This window comes from Lithobates pipiens, unplaced genomic scaffold, assembly GCF_037356315.1.
Source record: "Lithobates pipiens isolate NorthernLeopardFrog02 unplaced genomic scaffold, aLitPip1_a1.2 Scaffold_19, whole genome shotgun sequence".
Taxonomy (NCBI): domain Eukaryota; kingdom Metazoa; phylum Chordata; class Amphibia; order Anura; family Ranidae; genus Lithobates; species Lithobates pipiens.
In genome coordinates this window covers 155,096,248-155,119,075 of record NW_027507764.1, presented here as the reverse complement: position 1 = coordinate 155,119,075, position 22,828 = coordinate 155,096,248, and the positions used below count along the sequence as shown (strand labels likewise).

Here is a 22,828-nt window from a genome sequence, read left to right as displayed (position 1 = left end):
GAATCGCACAGAGATCGGATGTGATTTGCACTGCAGTGCGGTGCGAATCACATTCGTTCTCATAAACCGCTGCAATGTGAACCCAGCCTTAGTGACACTGGCGACGGGGGGTGATCACGGGGTTAAACGTTTATTGGGGGGGTTAGGGGGGTACATTAGAACTAAAGGGGGCTAACTCTAACTGCCCTAACAGTTATTACAGTCACAAATGACACCAATGCAAAAAAAAAAAAAAAAATGACATTGGTGTCACTGTGACTGGGGGGCAGGGGTAATTGGGGGGGTGATCGGGGGGTAAAGGGGGGGTGTGAGTGTGCCTGGCATGTTCTACTGTGTGTGTAGAGTGTTGGTGCAACTCACCGATCCGCTCTCCTCCGTGTCGGAACGGAAAATACCGACACGGAGGAGAGAATACATCACTTCCTCTCCTGTGTTTACATTACAGGAGAGGAAGTGATGTCACGGGGGATTCCTATTCGTCGGGAGCGATCGCGAGGGGGTGGCCATGAACGAATGGCCGTCCCCTCGTCCGGGATCGCTCCCGCACGAATACCGACCGCCGCAGGCACCGGGCGGGGGCCCGATCGGGCCCCCGACCCGCGGGAGGCAAGGGACGTACATGTACGCCAATATGCCTGCCCGTGCCATGCTATCGACGTACATCGTCGTGCGGCGGTCGGCAACTGGTTAAAGTGGTTGTAAACCCTAAAAAAGTTAAATAAATAAATAAACCTGCAAAGGCATAACGAGCTAGTATGCATAGCATACTAGCTCATTATGAATTGTTTACCTGAGATCGAAGCCCCTGCTGCGGTCCTGGTTCAGCGATCCGGTGGCCGACAATGCTCCCGGGAGTTACTTCCAGGTATCGCAGCTACGGCGCTGTGATTGGCCGAAGCCGCAATGACATCAGTCCCGCACAAGCACGTGAGCCGCCGGTAACGACAGTCTAACTGAAGCATCGGCACGTACATGCCATTGCTTCAGTTTTTTTGCTTCAGTTTTCTTAAGTGTGCATATGCTGATGACGTCGGCACATGCAAATACAGGGGATAACCTGGGTAGCTACAGGTAAGCCTAATTATAGGCTTGCCTGTAGTAAAAAGAGGTTGTAAAGGGTTTACAACCACTTTAAGGCTAGGTTCACACCAGCTCTCACTGTGCGTTCCGGTTGCTAGTATCTAGAGCTGCACGATTAATCGTCAAGAATCCTTATTGCAATTTTTTTCCAGTTGCGATCTTGACAAAGGCAGTCTGGGCAGTCTGCCAAGTTTTAAACCATTTTATCAGTGGAATGTTAAGTCTAAACATTGTATCAATTTGCCTTTTACATCAAAGGAATAGACTTCTGTATGTAAATTAGGAAGGTTTAACCACTTAAACACTAAACCTGTTTCTGACAGTTGTTTTCAAGTTAAAATAATTTTTTTTTGCTAGACATTACTTAGAACTCTCAAACATTATATATAATATATATATATATATATATATATATATATTTTTTTTTTTTTTTGTAGAGACCCTAGAGAATGAAGTGATGGTTGTTGCAATATTTTATGTCACACTGTATCTGCACAGAGGTCTTTCAAATGCAATTTTTTTTTTTTGGGGGGGGGGGGGGGGGGGACTAACCAGTAAAGTTAGCCTACATTTTTTTTTTGTATAATGTGAAAGATTTTACGCCATGAGAATGGTGAGAGAATTGTGATCTTTTTATTCTAAGCAAAAAAATTGTGATTCTCATTTTGGCCAAAATTGTGCAGCTCTACTAGTATCATATAGATTCCTGCACCCGCACCCAAAAAGCACTGCTCTTGCGAGACATGCGGGGCTGCTATTCATTCTGAATGGCACCCCCACGCATCTCAGTTCGCAGCACGGTCATGGGTGCAGGAACCACAGGTTCATAAAGACCATGTGGTTTCCCTGTGGCATCATTTTTTAAGAAGGTGCATGTACCTTTTTTATGCGGTTCACGTGGCTAAGCAACTAGAGCTGAAACAACTAATCGATTATGAAATTAATCGATTACTATTTTCATAATCGATTAATCGGCCAGTAACATAATGGGGTTAAAAAAAAACTAAAATGAGCCCTTTATAGTACAAAAATATAGTCACTACTGTAAATATTACTTTCACGGTTCTACGGTAAAAAAATGAACCCCTTCCAGTAGTTATCTGATTTTTTGTAATATATATATATATATATATATATATATATATATATTATAAAGGGCTAATTTTAGTCTTTTTAACCCCATTATGTTACTACACATCTTAGGCCTGGTTCACATCTATATGTTTACTGGTGCTTTTTGCAGAAACGCACTATAGTTCATTTACATGGTTTCCTATGGGACACGTTCATATGTGTGCTTTTTTCAGCCGCTGCATATTTGGAAAGGGTCAGGGACTTTTAACGCAAAACGGTGCTTTTTTTTTGGTTCAATATACTTCAATGGAGAAGCCGCAAAAATAATGTAATGCATTTTTGCAGCAATTTGTGTTTTTTAATCTGTCCAAAAAAAAAATGCAAAAAAAGCAAGTTGCAGTAAAATCACGTGCACAAAAATCAAAACACACAGCAAAAAGCACTGCAGAAACAGATCAAAAGTAAAAACTGCAAAGGAGTGTACCGAGCCTTATGCTGGCCTCACAGATCAATTTTCAGGTGAGAATATTCTGATGAAAAATCTTTGTACATTCGCTGAATGAAAGAATTTTGTTTGAAATTTTCACTTCATTTCTGAACAAAAACCACATACACTGTCTGAAAATTTCCAAATTTTCCCATCGCTGTGTTTGAAAATGAATGTCAATTTGACCCACTTTTTTTTTTTTTTTTAAGGTTATTAATCGATTAATCGAAACAATAATCGGCCGACTAATCGATATCGGCCAAATAATCGTTAGTTGCAGCCCTATAAGCAACTCATTCAAATGAATGGGCTGCCATGCCCAAGCAAACAAGGGATGCACAGCCCAAATTAGTGTGAACCTGGTGTAAAGCCCATCCCCCACCTCCCCTCCCCCCACTCCCCCAACCCGTCCTGGCATTTTTTTTTTCCTCTTGCCCTGTGAAGCCAACAATGCTTACCCTACACCCAACTCCATCCAGGTCCCTTGCTGCAGGGGGCCACTTATCCAGTGCGGCAATGACCCAGCCCAAGTACTGCAGTCCCCCCCACCCATGTGATAACATGCTTTAGCGAGGCATTGCTGCATACAGATGCTTTCACCCATTCATATCTATGGGCAGCTGTACGCAGCACTCAGGGGCTCCTAGGCACTAAATTACACCTGTTTGTTTATGCTGTACGGGTGAATAACTCCATGACCCTTAAGCTGGATAAACACTATACAATTCACTTTAGATTTTTTTTCCTTTAGATTACCAAAACTATATAATATGAGGTCAAACCTAAATACTTAATTTTTTTATGCAATCAGGAAGGTCCTTGCACTACACAATTGAAGGTAAATCTAAATGAAATTGAACAAGAGTTGTATAGTGTGTATATCCAGCTTAAATGAACCTCTCAGCAGTCATTTTTATAAGCATCTGTCTAGTTAAAGGGGTTGAAAACTCTCGTGTTTTTTCACCTTAATGCACCCTATGCATTGCGATCATGGGCCACCGACGTTCATCAAGTCAGTAGGACCCGCGCGCGCACTGCCGGCGGAGTGAGTGCATCCGCTAGCCCGGGATTACGAAGAGACACACAGGTATGCCCTTTTGCACACCCGTGCCATTATGCCAACGTACATCGGAATGCGGCGGTCGGGAAGCGGTTAAGTGGTTAAACTGACCTCATTTACAGATCGAAGTTCATTCCTTTGATCTAAAAGAAACAAGAGATACATTTTTTCTCTCTATCAGGCTGGGTTTTTTTTTTTCATTTTGACAGCTCTGAGCAGAGAAGGTTCTGTGCTTGTTACATAGAATCGGGGAAATGCTGTATTAAGATTGTGAGGGGGGTTGAATTCCGATAACGAATTTTTAACGATTAATCGTGCAGCTCTATTTATTACCTATATATTTGTTTGGCATCTGAAAAGTCCCAAATTACTCTTTCCCCTTTGTGAGTGCTTGTTTTTTGATAATGCTCATATTTTAGCATTAATGATGATTCATTGAATAATCATCAAAACAGCTTATACATAATTGGCACATCTATGCATTTTCAAGTGTGCGTTTCAGCAGGTTTAGAAACGTATCAATGGTTCTAGGGCCTGACACAGAACTGCAGTAAGGATGCACAAGTATTAAGATAGTATCACATTTACCACAACTTAGTTTCAGAAAATTGCAATAAGACCTAAAAAAAAAAAAAACTAGAAGGTTTTACAAAAGTTTTTTCAAAATCATTGCAAGTGAGAATATTACTGACTCAAATGGCCTTGCAATGTAAAATAGATCCATCCTAGCGCTAACAATCCCAATATAGTTTTGCAGCACATGAATAGAAAAACAAAAGTGTAGCTCTAAGGACAACCTGCACTAAATCAGTGGAGTTTTAAGGGCTTCTCTATTTAGACCCCTTTCACACTGAGCCGTGGCTGCGTTAGCGCTTCTCGTTTTAGCGCCACTTTTCGACCGCTAGCAGGGCACTTTTAACCCCATAGAAGGAGTTAAAAACACCCGTGTTTCGGCATTTCCGAAGTGCTTTTCAGGTGATTTGGAAGGGCTGCCCATTAATTTCAATGGGCAGGGTATTTTGGGAGCGCTGTATACAGCGTTTCCAAACCGCCCCAAAGATTCTGCTTGAAGGACTTTTCCTAACATCCCGTAAGCGCACCACCCCAGTGTGAAGACACGCTGTAGTGAATGGGAGGATGGTTTTCAGGCATTATTTAGAGGCTATTTCTAGTGCTAAAATGCCTGAACCACAGTGTAGAGAAAAGTTAGAAGAAAAAATATATTTGATCTCTTTTTTTTGCTGTCACAAGAAGTGACAGCAATAAAGATGGAGGGTTGATTAGAGCCCCGCCCCCACCATCTCTCCTTTGGGCTCCAATGCAGCTGATCAGACACAGATCAGTCTGATTGGCTGCTTTACTGGCCATTAGCGATGGGCTCGGACGTGTTCATAATACCACATGCCCGATCCCGCCAGGAAGCCGACACTGTACACGGCTAATCGCAGGCAGTGAGACATTTCCTGATCTGTGCAGCTGCGAACCTGGAAATTTCTCACTGCCTGTGATTAGCCGTGTGCAGTGTCGGCTGCCTGATGGGATCGGGCACGTGGGATTTCGAACACGCCCAAGCCCATCTCTACTGGCCACTATGCGGCCGGTAAACAAAGAGCAGGAACCGGAAGGGACAAAATAGTCACAGCTTCCAGGTTCTGAGGTCACACAGTGGGAGGAACAACTTCAGTTCCTCACACTGAGCCCGGAGCTGGATACCAACGGCCGCATCGTTACTGGGCTTCCTGATCGTCGGGAGAGCCTGGTAAAAGAGGCGGGAGGGGGGTGGGACCCACATCCGCCACCTGTAAAAGTTTTCCAGTGGCTGCCCAGCTGCTGAGATTACTTTTACATGAAAGAGAATCGCCGGCACTAAAAATTGATACCTGGATCATGGTTTTAGTCTCAACCATGCTCCTGGTATAACCGCTTCCCTACCGCGACGTATATATAGATATATATATGTATACACACAAGTGAGTACACCCCTCACATTTTTGTAAATATTTTATTATATCTTTTCATGTGACAACACTGAAGAAATTACACTTTGCTACAAGGTAAAGTAGTGAGTGCACAGCTCGTATAACAGTGTCAATTTGTTGTCTCTCAAAATAACTCAACTCAAGCCATTAATGTCTAAATAGCTGGCAACAAAAGTGAGTACACCCCTAACTTAAAATGTCCAAATTGGGCCCAATTAGCCATTTTCCCTCCCCTTTGTCATGTGACTCGTTAGTGTTACAAGGTCTCAGGTGTGAATGGGAAGCAGGTGTGTTAAATTTGGTGTTACCATTCTCACTCTCTCATACTGGTCACTGGAAGTTCAACATGGCACCTCATGGCAAAGAACTCTCTGAGGATCTGAAAAAAAGAATTGTTGCTCTACATAAAGATGGCCTAGGCTATAAGAAGATTGTGAAGACCCTGAAACTGAGCTGCAGCACAGTGGCCAAGACCATATAGCGGTTTAACAGGACAGGTTCCACTCAGAACAGGCCTCGCCATGGTCGACCAAAGAAGTTGAGTGCACATGCTCAGAATCATATCCAGAGGCTGTCTTTGGGAAATAGATGTATTTCTGCTGCAGAGGTTGAAGGGGTGGAGCCTCAGCCTGTCAGTGTTCAGCCCATACGCCGGACACTGCATCAAATTGGTCTGTATGGCTGTCATCCCAGAAGGAAGCCTCTTCTAAAGATAATGCACAAGAAAGCCCACAGTTTTCCTGAAGGAAAGCAGACTAAGGACATGCATTACTGGAACCATGTTCTGTGGTCTGATGAGACCAAGATAAACTTATGTGGTTCAGGTGGTGTCAAGCATGTGTGGCGGTAACCAGGTGAGGAGTACAAAGACAAGTGTGTCTTACCTACAGTCAAGCATGGTGGTGGGAGTGTCATGGTCTGGGGCTGCATAAGTGCTGCCGGCACTGGAGAGCTACAGTTCATTGAGGGAACCATGAATGCCAACATGTACTCTGACATACTGAAGCAGAGCATGATCCCCTCCCTTCGGAGACTGGGCCGCAAAGCATTATTCCAACATGATACTGACCCCAAACACACCTCCAAGACAACCACTGCCTCTCTAAAGAAGCTGAGGGTAAAGGTGATGGTCTGGCCAAGCATGTCTCCAGACCTAATCTCTATTGAGCATCTGTGGGGCATCCTCAAATGGAAGGTGGAGGAGCGCAAGGTCTTTATCATTCACCAGCTCCATGACCTCATCATGGAGGAGTAGAAGAGGACTCCTGTGGCAACCTGTGAACTCCATGACCAAGAGGGTTATGGCAGTGCTGGAAAATAATGGAGGTCACACAAAATATTGACACTTTGGGCCTAATTTGGTCATTTTCACTTGGGGGTGTACTCACTTTTGTTGCCAGCGGTTTAGACATTAATGGCTGTGTGTTGAGTTATTTTGAGGGGACAGCAAATTTACACCGTTATACAAGCTGTACACTCACTACTTTACATTGTACAAGTGTGTCATTTCTTCAGTGTTGTTACATGAAAAGATATAATAAAATGTGAATGTATATATTGTAAGGCAGCTGGAACCTGGAGAAATCTTCACTGCAGGGAGGGATGTCCTGTCCTCTTCCTGTCTTTGAACTTCCGATGCTGCAATGGTTAACAGCTTCAGGTCTTCCTGCAGAACAGCAGGATGGTCCACAGGGACAAGCCCCCTACTCCCTCTTTCTCCATTTAGAACAGTTCTTTCACTGATCACATAATGTGTCAATTGGGTAGAGTCTGATCAGTCACAGGAGTCTCTCCTCCACTGAAAAAATAAGAAGAGGGCACACCAGCCTTGTGCATTATCCTTGGACATATTTATATTATTAAAAATGAAGTAAAAAAACTACTCGCAAACATGTGGGCAAATATTCGCAATACAAATGATCTTCAGATGACTGATTGGTCTACTAACAACAGACTCAGGATTGTAACAGGGGAGATTTCAAGGGCCCCTGCTGGGTGACACGTTTCGAAGGAATGCCTTCTTTCACAGAGCCTAGCTAGGACCTAGACTGCTAAGCTCTGAGGAAGCCGGCATCCCTTCGAAATGCGTCAGCAGGCAGTGGCCCTGGAAATCTCCCGTTACCATCTGGAGTCTGTTGTTAGTAGACCAACTGCGGTCATCTGGAGATCATTTGTATTGTGAATCTTTTCCCACAAGTATGCAAGTAGTTTTTTTACTTCAGTTTTAATAATAAAAATATGTCCAAGGATAATGCGCAAGGCTGGTGCGCCCTCTTTTTCTTCTTTTTTCTTTGACTGTAATGCCGCATACACACGATTGGAATTCCGGCCAGAAAAAGACCGATGAGAGCTTTTCATCGGAAAATGCGACCTTGTGTATGCTCCATCGGAATTTAGCTGTCTGAATTTCCGCCAGCCAAAAATTGATAGCACGTTCTAAATTTTCCCGACGGAAAAACTTTATATCGGTAATTCCGATCGTGTGTATGCAATTCCGACACGCCAAAAATCATGCATGCTCAGATTCAACTACGAGACAGAAGCTATTGAACTTCCTTTTTCTAGTCACGTCGTACGACACCACGTTATAGACGATCCGAATTCGATGTGACTGTGTGTAGGCAAGACAGCTTGAGCCGAATTCCGTCGGAATTCCATTGGGAAAACCATCAGAGCTTTTTCCGACGAGAATTCCGATTGTGTGTACGCGGCATTAGGCCCCATTCACACCTGAGCGTTTTGTAGCTTGAAGCCTGAAGCAGCAAAACGCTGGAGGGGAAAAAAATCTATTATTCTCAATGGAGATGGTTCACATCTCCACTCCAAGTCGCCTGAAGCTCAAACAAGTTGTGGACTCTTTTTGTCACTTGAATCGGGCAGATTTGGGCGTTTTACTTCTTTTTACATTGGTGACCTTTTGCCCTGCACACAATCGCGGCAAAACACACTGTGGTAAAATTGCGCGATTTTCTGCCTGAAAACGCCATGCTCAGGTGTGAATGGAGCCTTAGGAGACCCCTATCCTTGAGGGCAGCAAGGCCTGAGGCACTATCCACTATGAACTCTGGTCCATCTGGTAACTCACTTGTGTGGACGAGTGTTTGTATTTCGTCTCTCCTCCATTCACAGATTGTGTTACAACTTAGTAGTATAATCAGTAAAAAAACTTTGCTCTCAATGATGGGGGGTTTGGGGCCATCAATATTGCATGAAGACCCAAAGCTGTTAACCATTGCAGCCCTTTGGCATTTTTGTATTCGCCATAAGAGAGAAATGTATCATCGGTTACATCATTTGTTGCTATGTGTTCCTGTATTTAGCTGCTTCAATCTTCCCGAATCGAACTACAAAAGTAGCTCTAAAACTTTTTCGAGCTTCAGACGACTTGCAGCGGAGACGTCAACCATCTCCATAGAGAATTGATTTCTTTTCTCCCTGAGCATTTTGGAGCTTGGAGCTACAAGACGCTCAGGTATGAATGTGGCCTCCAGGATCCAGCTGCCTACACAACATGAGACATCCTTCATTACAGGAAAGTGATGTGACTAAAGCTGGAGGGATTTTTTTTTTAAACTAAACTTCAGCTTAAATGCAAGGTTTGTTTTTAATGTTTTCACATAAAAAAAAAAAAGACATTTACCAAAAGCCAGAACCACACACAACCTTCTACTACAGTCTGCAATACAATAGCCAGCTACTATGGTAAAAATTTAATGGATGCCGCAAAAAGTCTACCGAGCCGTATATTACTACAGTACATTAGGCATAAATGACATAAGTGTTACTGGAAAACATAAAAGCCTACGACTTAAAATAAATCCTTTCTTTTTTTTTTTTTTTTTTTCGTTTATCTGTGCAAGAATTTATGGGGATTGCCAAGTCTACTAACACTGTGCTTACAGCCAAAAAGTTATTTATGTACGGTAATAATAAAGTATAAAATTAGAAGTTTTATTTATCAAATAATAGAAGGGTTACATCCACTGATTTTATATATATATATATATATATATATATATATATATATATATATATATATATATATACCACAAACAACAAAATCGTGTGACAAGTTGCACCCCCATTCAAATCGTTGCAACTCAAGTTTTAAAAAAAGCTTCCTGCACTACTTTTCTGCGATTTCATTGCAACTTGAATTGGCTTCTGCTAAATTAAATTGCGGCTTTGAATTCACACGGAAGTAGCATGATTTCAAAGCCACACTGGTGTGAACCAGGTGTTAAAAGTGATAAGTACCTGCTCTGTGCAGTGATTTTGCACAGAGCAGCCCTGATCCTCCTCTTCTGGGGTCCCCCGCCAATGGTCCTGGCTCCTCCCCTCTTCTGAGTGCCCAACATAGCAAGCCACTTATTAGGGAAGGTGCTAGCGTAGGCACAGTTCCGAGCCAGTAAGTAAAAAATATTGTTTTTGGGTTTTTTTTAGAACTGTCGGTCTTTTTTTTTTGTTTATAGCATAAAAAAACATAGCAATGACCAAATACCACCAAAAGAAAGCACTATTTGTGGGGGGAAAAAAAGACATTTTATTTGGGTAAAGAATTGCATGACTGCGCAATCGTCAGTTAAAGTAACGCAATACCCTAGTTCAAAAAATGGCCTGGTCATGAAAGGGGGGTTAATCTATCGGAGGTGAAGTGGTTAATGTAGCACACTTCATACATGAAAGCATGTGCACCTCAATGCACTCACATGGGAGGCCCAATGCAACCAGTCACTTTTTTTACTTTCAAACCTGGAATGCAGGCAAGACAGTTAGAAGTTGATTGGTTGCTATGGGCAACAACTGGTTATTGACAACTGAAGTCTATTCTAAAGTCACGTGTATTCCTATTTACACAAAGTGGCTCCCTGATCCTTGACATTGTCATGGAAAGGGACTAGAAGCAAAGGCATTACCCACCTATCACCTTCAATGAGGGCACATCCTACAGCAGAAGATCTCTAGGGAACACAGACAGCTCACATTGCACAATTTGACACACACACTGAAATAGCCGTCTCCTTCAATTTACACATTTCCCTCATCAGTATTTTAAACCTCTGAACTCGGCTCTCAAAACACAGACTAAAGATTTTAGTAAGACTTTGAGGACTCGTTCACACCGTGTCTATTAAGCTGCATTCATCTGCATTGATCAAGGCAGGTTCAACACAAGGACACATAGGAAAAATGACTTTTATGTAGAAAGCAATTACTGTTTATGGTGCAATGAGATGTGTGATCTCTACTAGTGATGAGTTTGGTCAAGTCGGGACTAGAATGTGAAGACAAGTGTGTGAGCCCCCCAGGTAGTTGTCACCTATATAGGCCATTCATCTGCAGCTGCACATATAGAAGGGGCGTGTACATCTACATATATAGAAGGGGCGTGTACATCTACATATATAGAAGGGGCGAGTACATCTACATATATAGAAGGGGCGAGTACATCTACATACGGTATATAGAAGGGGCGTGTACATCTACATATATAGAAGGGGCGAGTACATCTACATATATAGGAGGGGCATGTACATCTGCATATATAGAAGGGGCGTGTAAATCTACATATATAGAAGGGGCGTGTACATCTACATATATAGAAGGGGCGTGTACATCTACACATATAGAAGAGGCGTGTACATCTACATATATAGAAGGGGCGAGTACATCTACATATATAGAAGGGGCGTGTACATCTACATATATAGAAGGGGCGAGTACATCTACATATATAGAAGGGGCGAGTACATCTACATACGGTATATAGAAGGGGCGTGTACATCTACATATATAGAAGGGGCGTGTACATCTACACATATAGAAGAGGCGTGTACATCTACATATATAGAAGAGGCGTGTACATCTACATATATAGAAGGGGCGTGTACATCTACATATATAAAAGGGGCGTGTACATCTACATATAAAGAAGGGGCGTGTACATCCACATATAAAGAAGGGGCGAGTACATCTACATATATAGAAGGGGCGTGTACATCTACATATATAGAAGGGGCGTGTACATCTACATATATAGAAGGGGCGTGTACATCTACATATATAGAAGGGGCGTGTACATCTACATATATAGAAGGGGCGTGTACATCTACATATATAGAAGGGGCGTGTACATCTACATATATAGAAGGGGCGTGTACATCTACATATATAGAAGGGGCGTGTACATCTACATATATAGAAGGGGCGTGTACATCTACATATATAGAAGGGGCGTGTACATCTACATATATAGAAGGGGCGTGTACATCTACATATATAGAAGGGGCGTGTACATCTACATATATAGAAGGGGCGTGTACATCTACATATATAGAAGGGGCCTGTACATCTACATATATAGAAGGGGCCTGTACATCTACATATATAGAAGGGGCGTGTACATCTACATATATAGAAGGGGCGTGTACATCTACATATATAGAAGGGGCGTGTACATCTGCATATATAGAAGGGGCGTGTACATCTGCATATATAGAAGGGGCATGTACATCTATATATATAGAAGGGGCGTGTACATCTGCATATATAGAAGGGGCGTGTACATCTACATATATAGAAGGGGCGTGTACATCTGCATATATAGAAGGGGCGTGTACATCTGCATATATAGAAGGGGCGTGTACATCTGCATATATAGAAGGGGCGTGTACATCTGCATATATAGAAGGGGCGTGTACATCTGCATATATAGAAGGGGCGTGTACATCTGCATATATAGAAGGGGCGTGTACATCTGCATATATAGAAGGGGCGTGTACATCTGCATATATAGGAGGGGCGTGTACATCTGCATATATAGAAGGGGCGTGTACATCTGCATATATAGAAGGGGCGGGTGCATCTACATATATAGAAGGGGCGTGTACATCTGCATATATAGAAGGGGCGTGTATATCTACATATATAGAAGGGGCGTGTACATATATAGAAGGGGCGGGTACATCTGGAGCTTCATATATAGAAGGGGCGGGTAAATCTACATATATAGAAGGGGCGGGTACATCTACATATATAGAAGGGGCGGGTACATCTGCATATATAGAAGGGGCGGGTACATCTGCATATATAGAAGGGGCGTGTACATCTGCATATATAGAAGGGGCGGGTGCATCTGCATATATAGAAGGGGCGGGTGCATCTACATATATAGAAGGGGTGGGTGCATCTACATATATAGAAGGGGCGGGTACATCTGCAGCTGCATATATAGAAGGGGTGTGTACATCTACATATATAGAAGGGGCGGGTATATCTACATATATAGAAGGGGCATGTACATCTACATATATAGAAGGGGCGGGTACATCTGCATATATAGAAGGGGCGGGTACATATATAGAATGGGCAGGTACATCTACATATATAGAAGGGGCGGGTTCATCTACATATATAGAAGGGGCAGGTACATCTGGAGCTTCATATATAGAAGGGGCTTGTACAGTGGTGTGAAAAAGTGTTTTCCCCCTTCCTCATTTCCTGTTCCTTTGCATGTTTGTCACACTTAAGTGTTTCGGAACATCAAACCAATTTAAACAATAGTCAAGGACAACACAAGTAAACACAAAATGCAATTTGTAAATGAAGATGTTTATTATTAAAGGTGAAAAAAAATCCAAACCATCATGGCCCTGTGTGAAAAAGTGATTGCCCCCTAAACCTAATAACTGGTTGGGCCACCCTTAGCAGCAACAACTGCAACCAAGCGTTTGCGATAACGTGCAATGAGGCTTTTACAGCGTCCTGGAGGAATTGTGGCCCACTCATCTTTGCAGAATTGTCCTAATTCAGTTACATTAGAGGGTTTTCGAGCATGAACGGCCTTTTTAAGGTCATACCATAACATCTCAATAGGATTCAGGTCAGGACTTTGGCTAGGCCACTCCAAAGTCTTCATTTTGTTTTTCTTCAGCCATTCGGTGGTGGACTTGCTGGTGTGTTTAGGATCATTGTCCTGCTGCAGAACCCAAGTTCGTTTCAGCTTGAGTACACGAACAGATGGTCGGACATTCTCCTTCAGGATCTCTTGGTAGACAGCAGAATTCATAGTTCCTTTTATCACGGCAAGTCTTCCAGGTCCTGAAGCAGCAAAACAGCCCCAGACCATCACACTACCACCACCATATTTTACTGTTGGTATAATGTTCTTTTTATGAAATGCAGTGTTCCTTCTACGCCAGATATACTTGGACACACACCTTCCAAAGAGTTCCACTTTTGTCTCATCGGTCCACAGAATGTTGTCCCAAAAGTCTTGGGGATCATCAAGATGTGTTGTGGAGAAACTGAGACGAGCTTTGATGTTCTTTTTGCTCAGCAGTGGTTTTCTCCTTGGAACTCTGCCATGCAGGCCATTTTTGCCCAGTCTTTTCCTGATGGTGGAGGCATGAACGCTGACCTTAACTGAGGCAAGTGAGGCCTGCAGTTCCTTGGACGTTGTTGTGGGGTCTTTTGTGACCTCTTGGATGAGTCGTCGCTGCGCTCTTGGGGTAATTTTGGGCGGCCGGCCACTCCTGGGAAGGTTCACCACAGTTCCATGTCTTCACCATTTGTGGATAATGGCTCTCACTGTGGTTCGCTGGATTCCCAAAGCTTTGGAAATGGCTTTATAACCCTTTCCAGACTGATAGATCTCAATTACTTTCTTTCTCAATTGTTCCTGAATTTCTTTGGGTCTCGGCATGATGTGTAGCTTTTAAGGATCTTCTGGTGGACCTTACTGTGTCAAGCAGCTCCTATTTAAGTGATGCCTTGATTGTGAACAGGTGTGGCAATAATCAGGCCTGGGTGTGGCTAGAGAAATTGAACTCAGGTGTGGACAACCACAGTTATAGTATGTTTTAACAAGGGGGGCAATCACTTTTTCACACAGGGCCATGATGGTTTGGATTTTTTTTCACCTTTAATAATAAACACCTTCATTTACAAATTGCATTTTGTGTTTACTTGTGTTGTCCTTGACTATTGTTTAAATTGGTTTGATGTTCCGAAACACTTAAGTGTGACAAACATGCAAAGGAACAGGAAATGAGGAAGGGGGCAAACACTTTTTCACACCACTGTACATCTACATGTATAGAAGAGGCGGGTACATCTACATATATAGAAGGGGCGGGTACATCTACATATATAGAAGGGGCGGGTACATATATAAAAGGGGCGGGTGCAGCTGCATATATAGAAGGGGCGTGTACATCTGCAGCTGCGTATATAGAAGGGGCGTGTACATCTGCAGCTGCGTATATAGAAGGGGCGTGTACATCTGCAGCTGCGTATATAGAAGGGGCGTGTACATCTGCAGCTGCATATATAGAAGGGGCGTGTACATCTGCAGCTGCATATATAGAAGGGGTGTGTACATCTGCAGCTGAATATACAGAAGGGACATGTACATCTCGAGCTGCATATATAAAAGGGGCAGGTACATCTGCAACTGCATATATAGAAGGGGTAGGTACATCTGCGGCTGCAAATATAGAGGGGCATGTACATCTGTAGCTGTATATATAGAAGGGGCGGGTACATCTGCAGCTGCCTATATAGAAGGGGTGTGTACATCTTGAACTGCATATATAGAAGGGGTGGGTACATCTGCAGCTGTATATATAGAAGGGGTGTGTACATCTCCAACTGCATATATAAAAGGGGCGGGTACACCTGCATACATAGAAGGGGCGGGTACATCTGCAGTTACATATATAGAAGGGGCGTGTACATCTGCGGCTGCATATATATATATATATATATATAGAAGGGTGTGTACATCTGCGGCTGCATATATAGAAGGGGCGTGTATGTGCAGATGCAGGGGGGAGAACGCGTCTTAGCCGATGATTGTCCCATAAAAGTGACAGCTTCCTGGTGGGCTCGCACATGTGGGTTTGTATCCTGATCCACATTAAGCCCATGAAGGTGAAAAGCATCAGTGCGGCTCTTATAAGAAGAGCACACTCAGCGTGTTTGTTTTATGAAGACATGACATCATCAGCGCGCAGCTTTCATTTTGTTACAGTAACGCTGCACTAAGGTGTGTTGCAGCACAACGCATCATGTCGCAATGTGCTGCAGTCCATGCATTTGAATTAAACTTTGTGACACTACAATTTCATTTTGGCCCCTGGTGTGAGCAAGCCCCCCCAGGCTTATGTCAGATGGGCGACACCGCAATTACAAATGGCTAGGAGTCATTCTTCTGGCTGTTTCCAAACACATCCTGCTGACAGCTTGTGAACTGAAAATGGCCACATTGTTTGCAAATGACAATGAAAGACTTGAATCTCTCAAACAGGATTTGGTTTGATGCCGTGAATAAAGAGACTCTGTCACCAACTCCTATACATGAAGGTAACCCATAGTAGTATGTAGATGTACTCATACATACAAGTCAGTGGGGGTGATTTACTAACACTGGAGAGTGCAAAATCTGGGGCAGCTGTGCATGGCCGCCAATCAGATTCTGACTTCAGCTTGTACAATCAAGCTTTGACAATAAAAGCTGGAAGCTGATTGGCTACCATGCGCAGCTGCACCATATTTTGCATTCTCCAGTTTTAGTAAATCAGCCCCTATATACCTCGATTTCCTTCCCGTTATGCAGAAACTAAAGCTTGTCCTTTTACTCATCTCCAAAGCTTCAGTATTCACTAGTAGAATTTCCAAAGAAAATTTGTATGAAAATTCTCAGAACATTCAAAATATTTCATTTGTTTTTACCAGTTGGTTTTGGAATGATCGGTAAAATCTCATAAACTATTAGAAATTTGTACATTTGAGAAACATTTTCCATCCTGCTCCTTTGCATTTTCTTGTCACTACAGTCGAAAATGAATGTTGATTTCACCCAACGAATGATCAGAAAAACGAACAAATGTTCTTACAACAAAAAATGTCGTACAAAATTCTACTAGCATTTACCCAGCTTTAAGGGGTGTTGCAGCCTGCGCATGCTAGATGGCCACATCTGCTCCCCTCCCCCGACATCAGCTATGGTCCTGGTAGAGGCTGGAGATGCCATGTGTCATCTGCATTGACCATCCTCTGCCGCTCGCACAAGACATCTGCATGCGAGTCCATTTACTTCATATGTATAAAGTTATATGACAAGGTCTCTTTCAAGGGTTAGTTCACTTTTGTTCCATATGCACTAAAGCTTCAACTATACACTAAAGTGGCGTTTAACCCAAAATGAAAAAAATATCATATTGCAGCGTACCAATCAGCTGTAGTGGCTGCATTAGTCTTCTTTTTCTTTTCAAAGTAACACACCGCCTGTATTAGAGTGCCTTTGGCCAGCAGCATTGTCAGTCTGTGGGGAGGGGAGTGGTAAATGTAGTAGCAGCTTTAAATACACTAACTAATTAAAGCTGACCTCCTGCACACACTGCAGTAACACAAGCATTTACCGCAATTGTTTTTTTCCTTTTTGGATAAAGGATTTACATAAACAAATACAACTGATCATTATAAGCACCTTTGTCAGTGGTATATGGTTTGTCTCAATGCTCGTAACTGATACATTACTGTTTAGTTTTTTATTAATTCATTAAAGTGTGTTTTTTTCCCCAAAAAATTGCGTTTGAAAGACCGCTGCGTAAATACAATGCGATTTAAAATATTGCAAGAGCCGCCTTTTATTCTCTAGGGCAGTGATGGTGAACCTTGGCACCCCAGATGTTTTGGAACTACATTTCTCTTGATGCTCATGCACTCTGCAGTGTAGTTGAGGATCATGGGAAATGTAGTTCCAAAACATCTGGGGTGCCAAGGTTCGCCATCACTGCTCTAGGGTCTCTGCTAATATATATATATATATATATTTTTTTTTTGGGGGGTTCTAAGCTATTTTCTAGCAAAAAAATACTGATTTTAACTTGTAAACATGTGTCAGAAAAAGGTTAGTCTTTAAGTGGTTAAACTTCCCTCATTTACAGACCGAAGTCCATCCCTTTGATCTAAGGCCTGATTCACACCTATGCATTTTTAGTGCTTTTTGCAGATTTGCACTACAGAACGTGTTCCATAGGAAACCATGTTAAATGGACTGTAGTGCAAACCTGCAAAAAGCACTAAAAATGCATAGCTGTGAATCAGGCCTTAAGGCCGGGTTCACACCGCTGCGATGCGGGAACGCCACGAATCCGCGGCGTTTTCCCGCATCGCACACCTCCCGCCGGCAGTTCACACTGCCCTATGCGGACGGCTGGGAGTGTCAATGATATGTTAATGACACCCCCAGATCCGTCCGCATATCGCAGTGCGATCTGCCGACTCGCACAGGAATCGGAACGCATGGTGTGAACGCCCATGCGATCCGATTCTGTTGCGGACCAAAAAAAGGGTCCCGTGCGAGTTTGCTGCGGGAGCGCTGCGAATTCAGCCATACTATCTGTATGGCTGTACTCGCATCGCTAAGGAGATCGGATGTGATTTGCGGTGCGAATCCCATCCGGATCTCCCCCCGCAGCAGTGTGAACCCAGCCTAAAGGACGAAGTGTTACAATGTTTCTCCATATCTCCATCTAAGCCAGTGGTGCCAATCTCTGAAAATTGATCACACCTGAAGTACTGATGGCCTATCTCATTCCTTGAGGCTTGATTCTACAGAACGTGTTCCATAGGAAACCATGTTAAATGGGCTGTAGTGCAAATGTTCAAAATGCGAAAAGCCAAAAAAATGCATGGGTGCGAATCAACCCTGAGACCCTAACAAGCCAGGAAAGTACAAATACCCACCCCCCATTACCCCCTTTTTGGAAAGTAGACATTCCAAGGTATTTAGTAGGAGGCATGGTGAGTTTTTTTTAAGTTGTAATTTTTTCCCACTATTTGCAAAATCAAGATTTTTTTTTTTTTTCACACAATTGTTATATTAGCATGTTATTTCTCACACACAACTTATGAATAGCTGAGTGGCAAATTTTATCACCTGTGATGTATTTCAGTTGCAAACCTGGCCTGTTAGTAGGTCCCGAGGACACTGATCATGTTGTCATAAATGTGGCTGGCTGCCTTTTTTTGTTTTGTTTTAAGACAGCTATTAGCAGAGAACTCTGCATAGAATCAGGAAAATGCTTTGTTAAGATCACGAGGGGGGGAAGAATTGCAATCGAATTCTTTAACAATTAATCGTGCATCTCTACTGGAGAGCTTGTTTGTTTTTTTGTTTTCTAACAAACAGACATATATGGCTGCTTTAACACGGATCTGTTTTTCTTCCACTTTTATGTTACAAAGAAGCGGAAGAAAAATGCATGGCCATGAAATTCTATGGAACTCCTCACACTGATCAGTTGCATTTTGTAAAATCCTGATTGCTGCATTTTTGGTGCGGTAAAAAGCAACGAAAATTCCCCATTAAAATAAATGGGAACTGCATCAAAAACACGGCACCTGTGGCTGCGTTTTTGGTGCGGTTTTTGAGTCACGTGTCCTTTGTTTCACAGGTGCAAAATGCACCAGAAACACGGCAAATACACAATAAAAACACGTGTATTTTTACCATGTTTTTGGAATGGAGCAGAAAGTAGCCTAACTGGCCAAATTACCAGGTAAAAATGAAAGGAAGAAAGTCTAAAAAAAGAAAACTAACGCAGCAATCATCTTTAAGAATAAGCTGCAATATAATACGTTTGATTTTGGGTTTAATAGCACTTTTAAGGTTTTCTCTAGAGAGGGGAGCTGATGGTAGAAGCAGATTACAGATCATTTTTAAAAACAAGGACAGATCCAGCCAGGGAATGCCAAGAAACTCTGTTTTATACCACTTCTTTAAAATCAATAAAAAATTAAATAAAAACAAAGGATGGGTACACTTAGGCCAGGCACAAGTGGATTGGATAAATTCGGATCCATCTAGGGACAGGTTGCTTATGCTGAAGTCGATCTACTGAACGACTCCATTACAACCAGCCTGTTGGGTTTTTCTCATGCAAACACTGCCGGCGGCTACAGCCACCAGCAGCTGTTGTATTCTGATGCCCTGGAAACCTCCAGTGAGAGGGATTCCCCCATTAACAATGACTGTGTTGATTGGGGGAATTTAGTGATTTTGTTTCCATCAAGCCGTGGTTGAAGGAAAGAAAACGCATCATGTACAGATCACACTGTCTGCACACTAATTGCAGCATTTCAGCGTGCGGCAGCTGGCAGTTTTCTGTGCTGGTGACTACGATGTCTTCACCCCGGTGACTGATCACAATGGAGCCCATACTGTCACCACACATCAGATGTGTGTGGGGTGCGGAACTTCCATCACCACACTGTTTTATTTGTTTGGTGGTGAGGTGACGGTTTGATGCGTGTTCAGTGGTGAGGTGACGGTTTAATGCGTGTTCGGTGATGAGGTGACGGTTTGATGCGTGTTCAGTCGGCGAGGTGACGGTTTGATAAGTTTTCAGTGGTGTGGTGACGGTTTGATACGTGTTAGGTGGTGTGGTGACGGTTTGATACGTGTTCGGTGGTGTGGTAATGGTTTGATGCGTGTTCGGTGATGAAGTGACGGTTTGATGCTGGTGCGGTGGTGAGGTGAAGGTTTGATGCGTGTTCGGTGATGAGGTGACGGTTTGATGCGTGTTCGGTGATGAGGTGATGGTTTGGTGCTTGTTCAGTGGTGTGGTGACGGTTTGATGCGTGTTCGGTGGTGAGGTGACGGCTTGATGTGTGTTCGGTGGTGAGGTGACGGTTTGATGCGTGTTCGGTGGTGAGGTGACGGTTTGATGGATGTGCAGTGGTGAGGTGGCGGCTTGATGCGTGTTCTGTGGTGAGGTAGCGGTTTGATGGTTGTTCAGTGGTGAGGTGGCGGTTTGATGCGCGTTCGGTGGTGAGGTATCTGTTTGATGGGTGTTCGGTGGTGAGGTGACGGTTTGGTATGCGTTTGGTGTCAAGGCGATGGTTTGGTGTGTGTTCGGTGGCGAGGCGACAGTTTGATGCGTGTTCAGTGGCAAGGCGACGTTTGATTTGTGTTCAGCGTCGAGGTGACGGTTTGATGCATGTTCAGTGGCGAGGCGACGGTTTGATGTGTGTTCAGTGGCGAAGCGACGGTTTGATGTGTGTTCAGCGGCGAAGCGACGGTTTGATGCGTGTTCAGTGGCGAGGTGACGGTTTGATGCGTGTTCAGTGGCAAGGTGACGGTTTGATGTGTGCTTGGTGGCGAGGCGACGGTTCGATGCATGTTCAGTGGTGTGGTGACGGTTCGATGCATGTTCAGTGGTGTGGTGACGGTTTGATGGGTGTTCGGTGGCAAGGTGACGGTTTGATGCGTGTTCTGTGATGAGGCGATGGTTCGATGCGTGCTCGGTTGCGAGGCAACGGTTCGATGCGTGTTCAGTGTCGAGGTGACGGTTTGATGCGTGATCAGTGGCGAGGTGACGGTTTAATGCGTGTTCAGTGGCGAGGTGACAGTTTGATGTGTGTTCGGTGGTTCAATTTGTGTTCTGTGGCGAGGTGACAGTTTGATGTGTGTTCAGTGGCGAGGTGACAGTTTGATGTGTGTTCAGTGGCGAGGTGACAGTTTGATGTGTGTTCAGTGGTTCAATTCGTGTTCTGTGGCGAGGTGGCGGTTTGATGCATGCACGGTTGCGAGGCGACGGTTCGATGCGTGTTCAGTGGTGAGGTGACAGTTTGATGTGTGTTCGGTGGTTCGATGTGTGTTCAGTGGCGAGGCGACGGTTTGATGCATGTTCAGCACACTATTGTTTTCCTTATTAAACTTTATTTGAAGCATCACAAGTAACACATCAGTCATGTCTCTGCAAAGCAGTGGTGACATATGATGCTCCTACCGCAGATCACCGCGCCTCTTGGCTGTGCCGGGCTACGGTCACACTAGCCAATGCTCTGAAAGGTGATCTGCACTGTCAGGTATTCAGGAGGCAATCCTGTTTTGTTTTGGCTGAATATTAGTTCATAATGGGGGGGTAATGGGCACCAACTGCAAGCCTGACTGATTGTAGCTTAACAAGATTGACAGGTGCCTGTCAGCTCAGCATGCCGCGTTAGATCTGCTGAGATCTGCAAACAGCCCCCTCCGGTGGTATTTGACAATTAAGGTGGGTAAAACTGTGGCTCATCCATCTGTTTTTACCATCCCCAGCCACCCAGGGACAGAGGCCTTGCAGTGTGAATGGGGGGCACAGGCAACCATTGCTTCCTATGTCCCCCAGCTGTGTTGATCCAGCGCAGATGAGCGCACGCAGTGTGAATGGGCCTCTCAGCGCTGATATGTAGATGGCATTTTGAAATAATGTCATGAAAAATGAAGTAGCCCTTTAAATGGGAGCCCCATGTAATCCATAATGTCCATCATGCACATAGGATCACCTTCACCATCCCATTACAGGGGGCCAATCAACTGTCTGGTCATGAATGATACATTGAGCATCACAAGCAACACTGGTCACCCTGAGCTCGGAGCCGATGACAGTGCAGATGGGTCTCCCTGTCATCTGATCACAATGGAGCCCATAGTGTGACAGATCGGATGTGTGTGGGGTGAAGTTCCCCCGATCCTCACCCTCCGATCACATCAGCCATCCTCCATAGGAGGACACACACTCCTCTCCCCCACACTCCTCCGCTCATCTCCCACTTCTCGCTATCGGACGTGACACCGAGCAACCCCCACACCGATCTACGGGATCGGCCGGCACCTCGGGCACCGCACAGCCTGTACACACAGCTCGGTGTGCCCGGCTGTGCTGGGCTCATTCAGGGGCACCGTGCCCAGCCACCTCTCGGGAACTCACCGTGCTCACCGCCGTTCACTGCTGGGGAGGCAAGACTTCCCGGCGCATCCCCAGCTGCCAACGGCGCATGCGCAGCTTACTCTCGCTTCACCAGTAATTGCTGTCGACGCGAGACTTGCCTGCGCATGCGTGGTGAGGGGGAAGATTGTGTAGGAGAGTGAGCGCAGAGAACGCTGAGAGTTGGCTGTGTGGAGAATACAGAGTTGGCTGATGGGGGGGAGGAGGTATTGGTGTTCGTCTGGGAGCACGGCTTTACACATGGTCTAATGCTAGAACAATATAGGGAAAGAAAATAAAAGAATGTGCTTTTCATGACTTATTATTTTCTGTAGTAAAGTAAAACCTAATGCACCTCTCCCACCATAATACAGGCCCCCTCTCTTAC

At 44.1% G+C, this 22,828-nt stretch overlaps 1 protein-coding gene across 1 annotated transcript in view; it reads right to left on the bottom strand.

Annotated features, from left to right (window-relative positions):
* UBE2E2 (ubiquitin conjugating enzyme E2 E2) overlaps positions 1-22,530 on the bottom strand; it is a 327,402-nt gene extending 304,872 nt beyond the window's left edge. The window contains exon 1 of the mRNA XM_077491414.1: positions 22,444-22,530. The gene's annotated coding sequence lies outside the window, so the exon portion shown is untranslated. The remainder of the gene's footprint in view (positions 1-22,443) is intronic.
* Between the last annotated feature and the right edge of the window lie 298 nt (positions 22,531-22,828).